This window comes from Anser brachyrhynchus (assembly GCF_964034855.1).
Source record: "Anser brachyrhynchus genome assembly, chromosome: 4".
In the NCBI taxonomy this organism is placed as follows: Eukaryota; Metazoa; Chordata; class Aves; order Anseriformes; family Anatidae; genus Anser; species Anser brachyrhynchus.
This window is the reverse complement of record NC_137698.1, coordinates 75,871,455-75,889,049: the sequence shown is the minus strand read 5'-3', so window position 1 is coordinate 75,889,049 and position 17,595 is coordinate 75,871,455. Positions and strand designations below refer to the sequence as shown.

General features: G+C 40.9%; 1 long non-coding RNA gene across 1 annotated transcript; it reads right to left on the bottom strand.

Moving 5' to 3' along the window:
- Positions 1 to 9,844: 9,844 nt before the first annotated feature.
- On the bottom strand, positions 9,845 to 12,563 carry LOC308194314. Its single transcript, XR_013950432.1, has 3 exons — positions 12,390 to 12,563; positions 11,150 to 11,209; positions 9,845 to 11,060 (listed from the first exon to the last, which is right to left on the bottom strand). It is a non-coding gene; the product is annotated as an uncharacterized lncRNA (long non-coding RNA).
- Between the last annotated feature and the right edge of the window lie 5,032 nt (positions 12,564 to 17,595).

Here is a 17,595-nt window from a genome sequence, read left to right as displayed (position 1 = left end):
TCACTGTTATTTATGGTCTCCTCACCAAAGCATTGTGGGGCTTTAACACCCAGAAATAGTACATGGCACTGAGTTTTAAAATTATTCTTTTTCCTTTTGGAAACACTTGAAAATTAGTTTTTAAAGCTCTAAATCATGAAGATCCACGTCATTCCTGGACACTGAGCCGCTTCTGAAGTAGTGGCATATCAATTTGTGGCAGGGGACAGAGTGAAAATCTTCACTGAAACACAATCTTGCTGAATCCACTGCAAGCATGGAACAATTCTGGATTAAATACTTTCTCTCTTTCTTTCTTTCTCTTTCTTTCTTTCTTTCTTTCTTTCTTTCTTTCTTTCTTTCTTTCTTTCTTTCTTTCTTTCTTTCTTTCTCTCTCTCTCTCGCTCTCTCTTTCTTTCTTTCTCTTTCTTTCTTTCTTTCTTTCTTTCTTTCTTTCTTTCTTTCTTTCTTTCTTTCTTTCTTTCTTTTTTCTTTCTTTCTTTCTTTCTTTTTCTCTCTCTCTTTCTCCTTCCTTCCTTCCTTCCTTCCTTCCTTCCTTCCTTCCTTCCTTCCTTCCTTCCTTCCTTCCTTCCCTCCTCCCTCCCTCCTTCCCTTCCCTTCCCTTCCCTTCCCTTCCCTTCCCTTCCCTTCCCTTCCCTTCCCTTCCCTTCCCTTCCCTTCCCTTCCCTTCCCTTCCCTTCCCTTCCCTTCCCTTCCCTTCCCTTCCCTTCCCTTCCCTTCCCTTCCCTTCCCTTCCCTTCCCTTCCCTTCCCTTCCCTTCCCTTCCCTTCCCTTCCCTTCCCTTCCCTTCCCTTCCCTTCCCTTCCCTTCCCTTCCCTTCCCTTCCCTTCCCTTCCCTTCCCTTCCCTTCCCTTCCCTTCCCTTCCCCTCAGAAAGCCAGGCAACAGCACTATTATTCATTTGTAAGAAAGTAAGCACAAGATTTACTCTATCCTGAGTTTCACCTCCAGGCTGTATGGAGATTTGAAACTGCAGCCTGGCAATGGGCCAGCACAAAATAGTAGCTCATCACTTGAGCGTGCTTCCAAAGGAAAAAAAAATAAAAATAAAACAAAAAACAAAACAAGCAAACAAACAAAAAAATGAAACAAGAAAGCAAAAAAAATGAAACAAGAAAGCTCCACCCATCCTCTCTGTAATTATAGTAATCGAAAGATTCAGGGCTGAGTTCTTCAGCAGAATTTCTAGCAGACGTTAGAAAGCTGTGGATATATAAAGAGGGGATGCCAACACTCTCCACACTATTTCATGTTTCCCAGTAACTTTGCTTTGAACATAAGAAGATATGAGGGGTTCTCTCTCTTTTTTCCTCACATGGAATTCAGCAGGTGGATAATAAAAACACAGCTTACAGACCAGATCCAGGAAAATGGTCATTTTCAGCTCATAAAACTAATCTCTCATATAAAATAACTGGAAGGAAATGAGTCCTCTAGCTCTTGTAAATATTGGAGCACCTCTTTAGAGCATTAAAACTACCTTCTTCAGCAGCTTTACGAGTATCTCCTTGGCACTCGCAGAGCTCCAGACCATCAGCTGGGCTCAGGAGCTTATACAGACCTGCCACCCAAGCCCACCACGTACCAGGGAGTTCAGGGCCATGGTTCAGTGACAGAGTGTTAGGTGGTCCCATTGCATGGCTGAGAGAACTTCCAGTCTTTTCTCAGAACTTCCTGAGCATTGCATGCTTAGGCTTGCCAATTCACCACTGGATTAACATTGCCTTTCTGTGAACAACATCTTATATCGCACTGATGAGTATGGCATGAAGGGCTTCAGGAGACGGGGCAGGCAGGAAGGACTAAGGCCATGGACATCAGGCTTTTGACCCTGAAGAACCCCGAAGCATTTTCCAATGTTTAAACAGTACAGAAATGCAGCTGCCTGAGGGCTAGGAACTCAGAGAATAAAATGACATAAACCAATCCAGTTAAATCCTAAAACATAACATGGAAAATCAAAATAAGACATAACGCGATGAGCTTTATTTTCATTTCAGATTAAGGTTGCTAGTAAAGGTGGGTGTTGAATGGGTCTGCTAAGGGTTTACTGGTGCAACTTTCTGCATACAGTACAAAGAAGTAAACTGATTTTGCAAATCAGAGGCCAGCTTCAAAACAGAAGGAAAGATGAATCTCTTTATCCTTGTTTCCACCTTTAAAAGTATACACCAAAAAAAAGCATTCGTTTTACCATGAAAGGTTGCTCTATATGAGAAAACATCATTTTTTTCTTGTGGAAGTGTCAAAGATGTGATGCTTAATATCACACGGTTTTTCTCCTGTTTTCTCACAAAATTTCTGTTAAAAAATACAGCAGGAGATTTGCTGAGATCAGGTGTTTCCTGAAAATAGTTTTTTTTTGCTCTAATTGGTGTACTCCTCATGAAAAAAAATTCCAACCACCCTTACTTTTATCCAGAGAAATTGTTGTCTTTGGTAAAGTTTAATCAATTGAAGTGCGCGATAAAAGACAAAAAAAAAAAAAAAAAAAAAAAAGGCACTCTATTTGTATAGAACAAAATCTTACTTTGGCAATGAATGAACAATCTGATTTTTTTTTTTTTTTCATTTCTTATGCCCCTAAAATTGCTTGGTTGAGATCATCAATCATCAAAGAAATGAGTTGTTATGTATTTAGAATGAGCACAGTGCTTCCCCTGCTGCAGGCATATAATGAACCAAAGTGTCACCTGGAATAAGGAGGCTACTGGGATTTACATCAGCTATAGCCTTTTGCCCTTATCTTTATGCATTTACCAAATAATCCATCTATGTTTTGTTAACAGATGGCTTTGTGGTGTAATTTGGGTGTCTTGCCTTTGCAGAGGCCTCTTAGTAGATTGTGTTTTGAATCAAACTGGGATATAGTCTGGCAGCCAGGGAATAGGTTGTGGAGTGGAGGTTGGCATAAGCTGTAGGAGAGGAATGGTCCATGCAAGGACATGGGTGGGAGAAGAAGGACCACGATGAACTGGAGAAAGTTGGTTAGGTGCACCAGGCTCCAGGGGATGTGAATTGTTGGTAGGGTGACGAGGCAACAGAGAGGGTGTGTGGACAACGTGGAATCTGTCTGGGAGCACAGCAAGTCAAGAAGATAGGGCAGAATTAGGATATTAGTTTCATGATGGTAGGACCATTGCTCATTGAAGCAGAGAGTTTGTGTTAACGAACACAAGAAGTTCTCTAAGAAAAATGGAAAGGGAACATCAGAGAGATTTAGAAAGACTATGTGGGGATGGATATATATGCTTAAATTTCTATACTTGGTTAGGGCAGGAACAGAAGGTCAAAAAGTGCATTATATGTAGAAGTCAGTGTGGACCAGAGGGGAAAAAAAAACACATTCTTATTTTGTTCAGAAAAATAATTGCTGTTCGCTAAAGCTGTTGCCTGCTTCCAAATCCAGTCTAGCCTTCAGGGATGATGGCTCTCTCTCTTCTGTTTGCTTTCCTGCAAAACATGGTATCTCTTCTTGACTTCCTAAGATCCCACCAGGAGTCTCAGACACCTGTTTTAGTGACTGCAGAAATACTAATGCAAGTAATTACACGCCTCAGCTTTGTGCTCTGAGCAGTTCACTGGAGTTCACTGGGTCCATTATATCTACAAGCACAAAACTGCATCACCAACTTGTTTTTCCTTTTGCATCTAAATGAAGACGTAGTCTCACACAGCATCCCTAAACCTGTTTCTTTTGTGATATCTATGCATTGACATTTGCAGAGCATAAAGATCTTTTCTTATACAAACGAAATAATAAGATATTAACATACAAAATGTTAGTTTTGCTGTGGTCTAAATTCCACTGACACAAGTCTGGAATTGTACTACTGAAACCAGTCCAACAAATAACCTCAGTGAGAACCAAATCTGTCCCTTTCAACTGACATCCACTTTTTACTGAAAAGAGGCAGTGTTGTTTTCTTTACCACACCTGAATGCTGTTTTCCTTTCTTCGCTTCTTATTGTCCTTTCCCCATAGTTCCTTGAATTTCTGGAGTAGAATGAAGACAATTCAGAGGGACAGCTGTGTGTTGTGGGTGGTAGTGTGGGTGTGATATATGCATACCACATAGGCAAATAGGTATATAAAAATTGTGTAAATAAAACACTGACAGACTCCCTTTGTAGCTTGGTTCATCATCTTGTCTTACAACTTGGTGAGATAATTTCACAGAATGTTTGACATCAGTTTGCTACACATTGTTACCATGACAACAGGTCTTTCTCACACTTTTTGTTTTGGTTTGGTTATTTCTTGAAATATCATCTTCTTCAAGAGCTAGCATTACCTGAGTGACGCTTCCCCCCTACCTGTCTTTTTAAAAAGGAATTAAGCTAATTAGTGAAAACTGCTTAGCTGAAAAGACATCACTTCCCCTTTCTGGTGTTTTTCTGTTTTTGTTTGACAATATGAGACAAAAAGACACATAAAGCCCCAAACACCCCCAAATCCTGAAAATCTTAGTGCACTGAGGGGAATGGCTCACTGAACTTCATGTGCAGAGCTGAAGCAATGGTGGGAACCGGGGCTCCTACCCCCTGTAGGAAGGGGATACTGATTTACAGCCAGTGGAAAGCAGGGGAAATACCTCTGTTGATTTTCACTCTGAGGTGACCGAGGGTGGCATTTCCATAGCAATCCCACAGATGAGGCAGGGGATCTCAGCCGTTACTACTGGCAGCTCCTATTAATAGTGTTTCACAGCCTCCCAGCACAACAATGTGCTCTTTCTGAGCAGAGGAGGAAGGAGATCTATCTGGTATGAGGACTTAGAGAACTGGCTGTTTCCCTTCTTCTTCAGGTCCTGATGAAACTGTCTGCAGGCACTGAAAGGTTACCCTTCTGTGTCAGTGGGTTTTAACCTAGGGTCTTCACTGAAATACATGGAGAAGTCAATGTTAACCAAGGGGCTCACTGGGATTACCAGGATTTTGGATTTAACCCCCTCAGTCAGGGCAAGTATAGCACTACTCTGGTTTATCATGTTCTGACTGTTCAATGATTTCTCCCTAAATAAATCCCATTATACCTTGCTTTTATATTTCATCCCCTAAATGTTATTAAAACTAAACCCTGCTCTTCAGCAACAATGCATATTACATGGAACTGCAGGGCAGGTATGAGGAAATTTATCTCATGACCCCTAACATCTTTTGATAACCTACAGGCTGACTCATCCTCCCTTCTCTGCCTCAGAGAGTGTTATATCAGAAGGAAAAATATAGCAATGGAACTCATGTGTTTGTGAGGAGACAAGTATATAGCTCAAAAATGCAGAATTTGGTGGCAGGGCATGGTTTCGTACCATTCATAGAATCAGTAAGGTTGGAAAAGACCTCCAAGATCATCTGGTCCAACCATCTCCTGTCCCTAAGTACAACATGCAGCCTTTCCTTAAACACCCCCAGGGATGGTGACTCCTCCCTGGGCAACCCATTCCAATGCCTGACCACTTTTTCTGAGAAGAAATGTCTCCTAATTTCCAACCTGAATCTCCCCTGGCACAACTTGAGGCCATTCCTTCTTGTCCTATCACTAGTTATCTGTGAGAAGAGGCTGGCCCCATGCACCCCACAGGTTCCTTTCAGGCAGTTGCAGAGAGCAATAAGGTCTCCCCTGAGCATCCTCCAGACTAAACAACTCCATTCTCTCAGCTGCTCCCGATAGGTTTTGTGTTCCAGGCCCTTCACCAGCTTTGTAGCCCTTCTCTGGACATGCTCCAGGGCCTCGGTGTCCTTCTTGTAGTGAGAGGCCCAGAACTGAACACAGCACTCGAGGTGCGGCCTACCCACAGCAGAGCACGGAGTTCAGTAGGAACCTTCATCACAGCACCAGCACTAAGTGAAAGGCTGTTCATTTAATGGCCTAAATATGAACTTGGGGCCCATCCTTCCAAAACTGCAAACAGCATAAGCACGTCACCAAATGGCCAGGCCTGTGGATGCCTAGGGGTCCTTCCAAAGCCTGTGAAGGGAGCAGATACTAAAGGGAAAGGAAATAGTGAGGGTTTCCCCCAGGGGACAAACACACAGAGTATCAGGAAACGTTTCATAGCACTGAAAGATATTTGGCTGCAGAGCCGACTCCCAGAGGAAGTCCTCTTGGAGGATCTCCAAACTATTGCATGGAGCTGTACAAACTGCAGGGGAACACGCTTCAGATAACGTTGTTATTGATCATGTTTGCTGTGATAGAACTAACAACCCAAACCAGCGCTCAGTGCATAAAAGGCCCTGTATGAATATAATTCAAATCCCACTTCTCAGTCTAACTGGAGATGGAGTTGAGCGACTCCAAAAAAATTACTTTAAGTCTGAGGTTCACAGAGGAGATATTCTTTCCCAGCTGCTGTATGGGTGTGATCACATACACAGACTGACAGCACTGGCTGGAACCAAGAGCAGTGGCTACAATCCCTCTCCTCCAAGCTATATCCAAGAGTAAAGGCAATTGTTACCTTTTGTAAGCATTAGTTTGAGAGTTGCAACTCTCATGTAGAAATTGGAGAATATGTCTGGGAATATTCTTCCTAACCTGGCACTTTTAATTTATATCTCCAAAAGCAGTGTCCAGGATGCTGGGTAGTGGTAGGCTGGAACACAGCTGTGATCCTCTCTGTCCCTTGGAGTGGGCTACCAGCCTGGGGAAATGAGGAGGAGAGACAGAGAAGCTGCAGGAACAAGACCTCTCCCTGGCTTACCAGCATGCCCTGAGAACCTTTGGCAGAGCTAGAAACAAAAAATGAATGTATATTTTCATAATTTAATTGACAACTGTACATTCTTATAGACCCTGCTCAACAGATATTTCTGGTGGGGATGGAGGGATGGGGACAAGTTGGGAGAGAAACAGGCAGTTTTTCTTGTAGTCAGAGGAAATAAAAGCATGTTAATACAGCCAGGATTTATGAACAGATAATGCAGAGCAGGATTTTTTTCTTTTTTTCAGTCCGTTCATAGCTGTGAGATACCAGCCTTGCTTTCAGCAGCTTTCTCCCAAGGCCCGGCACAGTTTTAACTAACCAGCCTCCTCTGCATGTCCACATAATTTGGGAAGCGTTTTACAGCAATGTGGACAGTATGTGCTTTGGAGTCATTTTCAAATTACGTCTGCTGCAGTTGATGGTATCACAGAGTACTTGGAGTGGGAAAAGACCCTGTGCAAACAGCAATTCTGTGCAATCAAATGGAAATAGCTTCTGGCCCAAGTGGACTGATCGAGCTCAACAGTGCAATGTGAATAACACCAGCACAGATACATCATAAAATTTACCACAAGTATCCTGTTCCACAGTGAAATAGATGAGCATTTGCTCTTCCCAAGTCCTTTAGGCTGATCAGTAGTTTGGAGAGGTTGGCTCAGAGGAGTTAAAGGTGCTGCTATCGCAAGATAACAGTAAATGAAATAACTTTAGCAGCTTTCCCCTAAGAAAGCATTGGTCTTTTATCAGGATGACAAATATTAGCAGTTTACTAAGATACACGCAACCTGGGATTTTGCTAATCCATCATATAGATGCGAAAATAAATTCATCCCATGATACAGGACATAACAAGTAGGTGTGACTCATTACAGGTTTTTATCTTCCTTTGAAGCACATAGCATCGATCAGAGAATGAAACCTAATAACAGTGGTAGGAGTCTGGGGATGAGAAAAGAGGGGAGTTCTGAGAGCCTCCAATTATGCTGAGAACGATTTTCTTTGTGATTTTGCATGCAGTGAGGGTGCTGTGTGACCTTAAATCCTCTCCTATTACTGCATCATCTATCTTTACTTGGAAACTCCTCATTTGCAGCAGAGTTGGTAGGTACATAGTAAGATGGTTCATGTCTAAAGATCAGAAAAAGCAATGTCTGAACCATTTATGACTCGATTTCTATCAAAATGAACTTATTTGTCTAAATTTGGTGCTACAGCCAAGTATAAATAGAGTCTGTCTAGACAGACACTATAATGGAGAAATGAGATAAAAGGTTTTAACTGTACCAGGCTCCTGACTTCAGTAGACCAATCCAGAGGCATTTCTAGACTGAACTATGCTATCAAGAAAAGAAAACGGAAATGGTTTATTATGCATTCATCTGTTAGGTTTCCATTACTTGGATTTAAAAAGTCTGGGAGATTAGATCCAAAATAAAATAGAGGGGTGGGGCACAAAACTATTGCAATAGCAAAGGTAAAGGGGAATAGTCTGCTGGGTGACTGCTTCTGTGCTCAAATCTCCATGTCAGGCATCATCTCAGAATGATACCGTGACACCAAGAGAACAGTGAAGAAATATCATTATAATATCTCTGCTGATTTAAATTAAAGCATTTCAAATTTTGGACAGCTGAACTGAGAGGTGAGCTATCAACAGGCTGACAGATGTGACACTACCACACAGACAGGTTTGGGTTGGCCAGGCCAGTTTCAGGCCTGCCCTTTCTGGGCAGTTCCAGGGCAGGGACTTTCCTGTAACTAAACCAGGAAAGAACAGAACACTAACATCATCAACATATGATTTTCAAACAAACTTGCCCACTAGTGAAACTCTGAACAAGAGTTCAGAGGTAGTAGGATCAACCTTACACCTTCTTCTGTCTTATATTCCATCCATTCCCCTGGGATTTCTGCATTTGTGACTTTATTCCACCCCTGTGGGAAAAAATTTCCAATCAGCAAGGGGTATAAACACCACTACTTTCCTGCACCTGCCTCATTTATAAACCGTTTTTCTCTGGGGATTTAAAAGTGCAGCACTTAAGAGGCCAACAACATTTACTGAGGGTGACAACAAGGTCGTGGTGGAAAAAAGTTGAACAGCATGAAGCTGTTGAATGTATGGCCAATGCTATGCTTTGGCATACTCACAAAAAAATAAGTTGCATTATCTTGAATGCAGCCTTAATTACAGCTATATTTACTCAAGCCTGATATTTATATCTCAATGAGAATACTGAAAAAAAATCTGATTTTTTTTTCTTTTTTTTTTTCTTTTTTTATAAAAAAAAGCAGCAACAAGTAACCTTTAAACTACAACTTTAAGCTAGAGCTTTAAAAGCTTTCTGTCGTCTGCTTCACTATGAGAGTTAAGAGTTGACTTGGTCTCATTTCTGCAAATCTTTCTCCAGAAATACCTTCTGAGACAGTGCATCTATTTAACCTTCAAGAAAAGGATACTGTGATAAGTAGAGGTCAGGCTAGAGTGAACTGTTGGAGAAATTCAGACTAGAAATAAAAAATATTTTAATAGTGAGAGCAATTAACCACTGGAACAACTTCCTCGAGACCTCATGATCCTTCATCAGCTGATTTCCTTAATAAGAGAAAGTTTTTTTTATTATTATTATTATTTCTTTTTGTTTTTATTTTTTTATACAAGATATGCATTCCCTCAAAGGGAAAGATCAGGCACTGTGTCTTCTGGCTACTTTATCTGGTACGGCTCAGGTAGTGCTGACTTAGGTAATGATACAAGTGTTTTTCTGGTCTTAAGTTTTATGGCTTAGATGTGGTCCAGGTCCTCCTTGTGACAGCCCTGTAAGTTCCTACAAGTTTGAATCATGCCAGGAAGAAGCAGTACCTTCTGCTCATACTGTTTTGACATGAAAGAAATCTTTGCCTACCTAAGGGATGCTTGTTGTTTGGATGCTTTCTTATTTTTATCTGTATGTATCTGTGTTTTATCCTTGTGCAATACCAGATCATTGGATCCTCTAGGTTTTGCTACTGTCTATCAAACAAACAAGAGCACGCTGATATTGCAATCAGCTCACAACGCCAACAGGAGCCTCGTCTACCCCTCTACTAGCAAGTCATCATATTTCCTCTCATTCTGCAAGTGGCTGGTACAGATCCATCTGGTGTCTCTACAGTAATGCTCCTATCCCTCAACAGAAGGCTCATCCATAATGACAAATGGGAATTCCTTCTGACCTGCACTGTTCCCTGGACCGTGCCTTCATGTTGTCTGAGAGAGCACTGTTTGGTACAGACCAAACCCATGCCAGAGAGCATGGTAACATCTGAACATGGGCTAATGTTGGAGCCTACTCCATGGTCCTGTGCAGTACAAGTGACGTGCCTTCATGACCACATCCACACTACTTTAACCTGTTTCTTCCAAGAGCTTCTTGGAAGTCATTATTAACATAGGATACTCTAGTTGAAAACTATACCTGGTGCTGTTAATGTCAGTAGTTTACAACAGTCCAACCCAAGACCAGCTGTCTCTCAGGGGTTGTTATTTCATTGAAGTAAGGAGCAGGATGAGAAAGCTGAAAGAAACTATTCCATTCCTAGCCCGAAGTGCTCTGCAGAGATGTTTCTGGATGCTCTTTCCACAATGTTCTCAGGCAAATTATTGAATTATTGTATGTTTAATATCTTCTCCAAGCCATCTTATCAGAAGATCTCAGAACAAGTCGTTTTCATTGAGGAAAACAACAACAACAAAAATCCTCCCCTGTTTTTAACCTGGATTTGTGCGAAGACTTTGTTTGCAAAGTCCCAAACTCCCAAAACAAGTGATACTAGTTAAACAAAGAAGTTAAATAAGTCACAGAGGGCAAGTTGGGGTGATAATTCAGGTCAGGCTTGTTTTGAAATCATCATGAAATTACAGGCCTGAGAATGGGAAATGGTAGTAAGGCTAGGGTAAATGACAAAGTGATTCTGCTTGAGCCACTGAATATGCACCAACGAGAGTAGATCCTATCCTTTTCTAAAAGAGGGGATTGCACATGCCAGAAATTGCACTGGTCCCTTCAGAAGTGATCATGAGCAAAGTAGCAGAGATCTAACAGGATGATGTTAGCATGGGGCATGTCTGATATTACTCTTAAGGAGACTTTTGCTCATTTGTGCCTGACCTTAAGTGCATGTGGGACCTGGCATTGATTTTGCTTGCATAGATAAGAATATGAAACCAAGCTCGTGCTGTCTGATGACATGAAAATGATAATAAAAAAAGTTTGTTGGACTTTCATAACAAACAGAAATCAAAAAGATCTCTCTCTCTTTTTTTCTTTTTTCTTCTTCTTTCCTTTGATGTAGCTTTTAGCCTGGGCAACTAGGAGTAGAAAAATCACTTTCAGATGTGTCCACATTCTCCAGATTGCACGGTATTGTGCAGATAAGGTGGCAGGCTGAATGACTCACTCATCAGCCAGTGCGTAGGATAGTGCATGCACAAACAAGTGATAGTCCCAGAAGACATCCCTAGGATGAAGATTTAAAAGTCAGTTTGTTTCTATTTAAAGTAGTCTCAGCCAGATAGTAAAAATAGTTCTATACCTGCTCTTGTTGGAACTCTTCAGAAACCCAAGTGAGCTAACAAATATTATCTAGAAGTTATATATTCAGAAAGTGTTTAACTTCATGGCAAAACTACTTTGAATATATAAAGTAATTAGGAGATTTGGGTCTAATACCCTACCACAGTAAGGATGGGCTCCATTTGTCTGAAATGATGGATATTTTTAAAAAGAGCAAATTGAGCAAAGAGCAATCCCTGATTGTCATAACATTGTAGGAGATCAGAAAGTTGTTTGCATGGGGAACAGGCTGATTCTGGTTATTCAACAAGAAATTTTCTATCAAGAAAAATGAAGTCTGATTTTAAGTTATTCTGGAATCTGGGTTGTGGGAATAGGTTGAAAAAAAACCAATGTGATTATTAATCTGTTCAGCAAGATGATGGATTACTTGTTAAATCCTTTAGGTTTCCAAAAATCAGATGGAATAGTGTCTCCGAAGAAGATATAAGAGTTTTGCAGATGAATTAACACAGGAAAAGATCCAGGATTTTGCAACCAATACAATGAATTTAGATGTTTGGTAGAAATGCTTAGGGATAGTCTCAGTGTCCTGCAAGGCTCCGTATCCAAAAGCAGCTATGGAGGTTTGCAGTGTGATCTGGAGTGGGGAAGGTGCCTATAACTGAAGTTATTTGAGCTCTCTTGCCAACACAAATGGTCTTTTTCAACCCAACTGCCCACTGCCTGAGCTTGGACTGTGGTTGCAATTAGTACCAAGCTCTGAATATGTCAGAGGAAGACTGAAAGCCTCAAGTCAGGGAGAATCATAACACTACCAGAATTGAAGGAATTACATGGATTTAACCTGGCTGAGCATATGAAATAAGCTCTTTTAATCATTGCCTTTTTTTTTTTTCCTGAGGGGATTGAGGGCTTTGTTTGTTATTACACATCACCCTTTAAATAAAGGTTGTAGGAGAAATGGAAAGGAAAAGATGAGGGATGAAATTCTGAAGGTTTAGAAATCCTTCAGAAATTCTGACTTCCATGGAAACAGGATTTTGGCTCTGATATACTAGGCAAAACCAGAATTCGATCACAAAAAAAAACCTGTAGCAAACACTTTATGAAATCAAACATACCCCATTTTATGTCCGATTTCAAGGTGTTATCTTCATCCAAAAAAAGAGATGTCTTCCATGTGAAACCTCTAGCACAGGGGTTTTCATGGTAGTTCCTCTTTCGACAGTAAACTTGATGATTCACCAAGCAGAACCTTTAAGAGATGGCAAGGCTGAAATGTGAGACTTATCACTTCAAGAAAGTGCTTCTTTCTCTCTCTGTTTAGAAAGGCAAACATTTTGCTTTTCTTCTGTTTGGTTGTAGGAAATTAAAATGTATTTTTTATTCATGTTACATCAATGGGATCTATTGAAGTGTGGCAGTTTATTTTTAGGATGGCTGAAGGGTTATTTTCAGAATTCTCTGTCTAAAAATACACCCATATATTTGAAACACTGCAAAATCTTGGCAGGGTCCATAAATAGAATATTTAACCCTTGAGATCCCTTTCTTAACAGAAACCTTTAAAAACCAGCTAGCCCTGGCTGTGAGCCATTCGTGACTAAGAACAAGATAAGCATAGCAGTTAGGTGTCCCAGACCAGGCATCAAGCTGGAGATATAAACCAGGGGGTGACCAGGGTTGACCTTGTTTGTTCTGTGAGGTTCTTATTGTCCTGAAGGCATATTCCAGAAAAAAACAAAATTTTGCATGAGGGCTGATTAGCTCTGAATAGCCCTGCTGGTCCATAGCCCAAGGTCTCTGAGAGAGCAGTCTTGCTGCTCAGAATATGGTGCTTAAAGCTGCTTCTACATGACATTTTATGCATCTCACAAGCTTAAAGTGCTTTTAGCCATGCTTTGTGCACATACAGGCATTAATATATGAGGTTAGGCCTTGAACTCTCGTCCTCTACAGGTGTCTCTGAGGAATAAAGATTTCACACAGATCCCAGAGTTTTCTCCATTTGCTCCATGGTGCCTTAAGGCTTTAGCTGAGCTTGATGTGCAGGAGCCAGAGGGACTGCCAAAGGGAATTACACCAGAAGCTGCAGCTGAAACATGTACACCGCTATTGGGAATGCACTGAGATGTTAATTTCCTTGCTGCACCACCAGATGAAGCCCTGCAGTGCATGCCTATCATGCTTGTTCCACCAGAAGGCCTTGAAGGCCTTCAGGGCTTCTGCAATCCTCTGAAATGATTTATGTGTTATAAAAAGGGCCATGTGTTAAATGTTACTTACTGTGTTCCTAGTCTAGAAGTGCTTTACTGACTTTTCTTCCCTTCTGCAACATCCTGGTGTCTATCTGCTTGCCCTTTCTCCCCTGCCTGTTAATGTTTATTGGATTTGGAGATGAAGGGACTCCCTTTAGCAGCTGTTTCTTCTGCCAATATCCTTTCCTGAAGATTCATATTTCATGTTCAGAACGACTATTCTGGAGAAGCCATTTTTATACCCCCACAAACGTTTTGCATGCATCTCATTTTCAGGAGCCATGAACTGTATGCTCATTTGCAGCCCTAGGTACAGCCTAAACAATCACCTGATGAACAACCCTCATGGATGCTTTATGGTTTCATGAGGTGTTCTTGTTCTGCTTAACAACAATGCTTGGGTTTATATGCCATCACTGGATGCTCTTGCATGCTGACAGCTTTGGTTTGGCTGAGCACTGGTCTTGTAGGAGGCCACAATCTGCTTTTGCTTCCCCAGTCCTTGCAAGTCTCTCCACCTGTCTGAGAGGATGAGGTTCCTTATCTGATGTCTTTCTTTTAAAATACCGTCAGGAAATTTTCCAACACTTCACTGCACAGTGACAGAGAAGAGGTTTGCTGGTGGCCTGGCATAAAATAAAGCTCAGATTACATTCTGGTGCTTGATATGGAGGTATTTTCAAAGACATACAGAGAGGGAAGGAAGGATTTGTCCCATTCTTACATCTCAAGAATCTGATGATCTTACCAGCTTTCTATAAGTAGTCAGAAAAACTCACGAGAAGGGAATTTTGTTCACATTTTGTGAGGACATTTTCAGAGTAATACAGCTAGAAACAACCTGCCAAAAGACAACTGGGCATGAGAGAATCTGTGGATATGATACTCCATATAGAACAGTGATTATCATATCTCTTTGACAGAAAGCCTTAAACAGTCATTCAGAATACCCATGGATGAGGGATTCCCAGCTATTTTTCAGAAGTGCAGTAACTGATCACCAATTATGTAATTATTTTAATTGGAGAAAATTACATGCCTGGCACCCCTTAGCATTACACCTGCCACAAGCTGTTAAGAGTCTTGTGGTCTGATTCCAAGACTGCTTCATTTAAAGCATGAGTATTCAAAAACATCACTGCATCATGTCAGCCCTCTGTCATTTTTGGTTTTGACTCTAGCTGTGTTGTGTTGTCTTCCTGAGAGAGACTCAGCCTCATATTTTCTCCTCTAGCCTTCTATTTTTTTTTTTAGTTTTTATTTTTTTATTTTTTTTTTTAAATGATAACTCGTAGTAAAGCTTCTATGTGAGTCAGAACACAATTCAAGGACTGGAGATAGCTCTCTCTAACTCAAGTCATGGCTGAATGCCAGGAAATCCGTTTCTCTATGTAAAGACTAAAAAGAGAGATGAAGAGGTTAGTTCATGAGCAAAGGGAGCCTGGTTTTCTGATGTGTGCCTTTTGTGCACATTTAAGTGGTTTCTTCTTTCAGATAGGACGTTAAAGAGAATCTCCCTCTTCTGTGTGGTCACATAATTACAAAGCTTAAGAAGTTGTAGTATCTCTGAGATTGGACTACTATCCATCCATAAAGTTCCTTTCCTTGAAGTTGGCTTATAGCTTTAAAAGATATGGGATAAGGGGAGAGTCTGTAGGTGTTAGTTTCCTACACACATTGGGCTCCCCAAAGTCTTTTTCTCTTTCTTGTGTTCTCTACAGGCCTGAAGAAAGATGGCCATCTACTGCCAGCTGTAAACCATTTATCAGAGGAACGTGCAGGAGCAGCTGAAATACTTGCTTTCCTGAACACAGCTATGGATTTTTCTTAATTCAATATTGCATTAAGAAGCGTATAAGGAAAGAGAAACAAATTCTTTCTTAATCTTCATGAGCTTCACACCCTTGTTCCTCTCGTGAGTTAGACAAACAACTAAGGACTAGCCAATTTTTGTCCACAGGCAGCTTGATTTAAAGTTTTTAGAGATATTTCCAAGGATATGGTTTTCAGAGCACATTTTTCATGTTTCAGGGAGTCCTGTCCACACCTGGGCAGGGGCAGAGTTGGATCTCAGTATACCAACATCTCTGCTGATGATCAGTCCTTACTCTGCCTGTCTGAAGAACATTGTGAAAAACCCATTGTGGTGCAAAATCCTCAGGGTGCAGTGTCATCCAAATAAATGGACAGTGTAAGAACATCATTATTCCTGTGTAAATGCCAAAAGTGTAAAAATACGCCATCAATCTGCTGAAGAAATAGAAAAGATTGAAACAAAAACAATTAGAAAAGGTTCACTATGAAGCACAGCAGGAGAAAGGGAGTCTGAAAGACTTGCTATGTAATTATAGACTCAAAGAGAATTTTTAGCAAGGAAGGGGGTGTGAATACAGATCTATTCATGTGCGGATAGAGAAATCTCCACAAAGAAGCACTTTTGACCATAAATGAACATTCATCAGTGGAACTGTTAACATAAACTTTCCTCACTTTTCAAAGGATAATGGTAACAAGGGATGATAAAGGTGCTGGGGGGACAAGGATGGTGTGGATATTATGTGGATATTGAGGTACTGAAAGGGGGAGGGGGGAAGTGAAGATTCAGGAAAGAAGAAACAGAGAGAATTTAGGGTGTCTTCTGCTGAACTTTCACCTTTGCTTCTTCCTCTGCCTCTCCACTTTTCCTTTATCTTGTCATTATATGCTGTCCATTTCTTGTATGTCCAAAACATCTGGGAGGAGCAGACCTCATCTATACAGGCAGAATGATGCTGTGTGAAACAGAGCCCATCACTCCCTGCTCCAAGACACCCCCAGACATGGGTGCCTGCAAGAAAGGCATGTCTCATGAATCCCAGTATGTCTGCACAAGGATCTGTGCTCCACACCTCCTATTACCTCTCTCTTGCACTTTCTGCGCTGATGTAAGCGGGGAGGGCAGCAAAGGGCCTCTAGGGTCTAAGGGGGAAAACCTTTCCCTGAGGCTTGTTTGAATGGCATAAGCATCCCAGACCATTCCTGTCCCCAGCCACAAGGAAGTCTTCCTTTTGGCAAAGTAAGGTCTATTCATGTGATGACTTTGGGTATTTCATCCACAGCTGTTGCCAAGTGTTTTTGCCTGGGTACATTAAGTATCTGAGCCACGTGGTGCCCACACTGCCAATACAGAGACTGACTGTGAGGCCATTGCCTCCAGGACAAACATCTCCCTTCCTGCAGGGCCAGTTAACTCTTTGTAGTTTCAAGGTAAAGTTTTGAATTTTCAGTAGGGTAGACCAGGGAGAATAAAGTATATGTTGATGAGAACACAAGACTCTTTATGTCTGTTCTTGTGCTCTTTAATATTCTGAAAAAGGAGACTCTTGATACTTGTTTTGTTCTGAGGACACTGTGATAGAGAAAATCATCCTGATAGGCAATATTGCTACAATGAACCATAACATCTCATGCATTTTTTTTTCAGAAGAAAAAGGTAAACAGTTTTGTATTGCTACCTAAAGATCATGTCGTGCTAGATTTTTCTAAAAAATAGTCATTGCATGAATTGCATTTCTTTCGTTATAAACAAGGCTGAAAGATCACTTCATCTGGGAATGGAACGATGCGCAGAGAAGCAGTCATTCAAATGACTGCTGAATACGTGTTTTCAGCAAGTACATGTGTGTGCTTTAAATGTCATGCTTCTCTCCCTTTCACATTCATTCTCTTTGACATTCAAAGACTTTTATGTTTAAGGCCAGGACTCACGTGGAATCACTGACCTGTTGCAGAACAAAGTCAGAAGGAAGAATTTCACCAAATTTTAAGATAACTTAATGTTTGAGCTATATCACATTATTTTAGAAAACTATCCTGTCTTGATTTAAAGACATGAGAAAAAGTGACTTTGGTATGTCCTGTGGTAAACGGACATAATCTTTAGTTATTTTGGAAGGCAAAATCAGAGTCTTGATCTTTCATCTGATTTGCCCAGCTTTCCTAGCAGATATTTGATCTTGTTCTGAATCTTTCTGATAAATGAAAGTGTGCACTCATGTCAGAAATTTTTACTTAGCTTGGCCAAATGCCT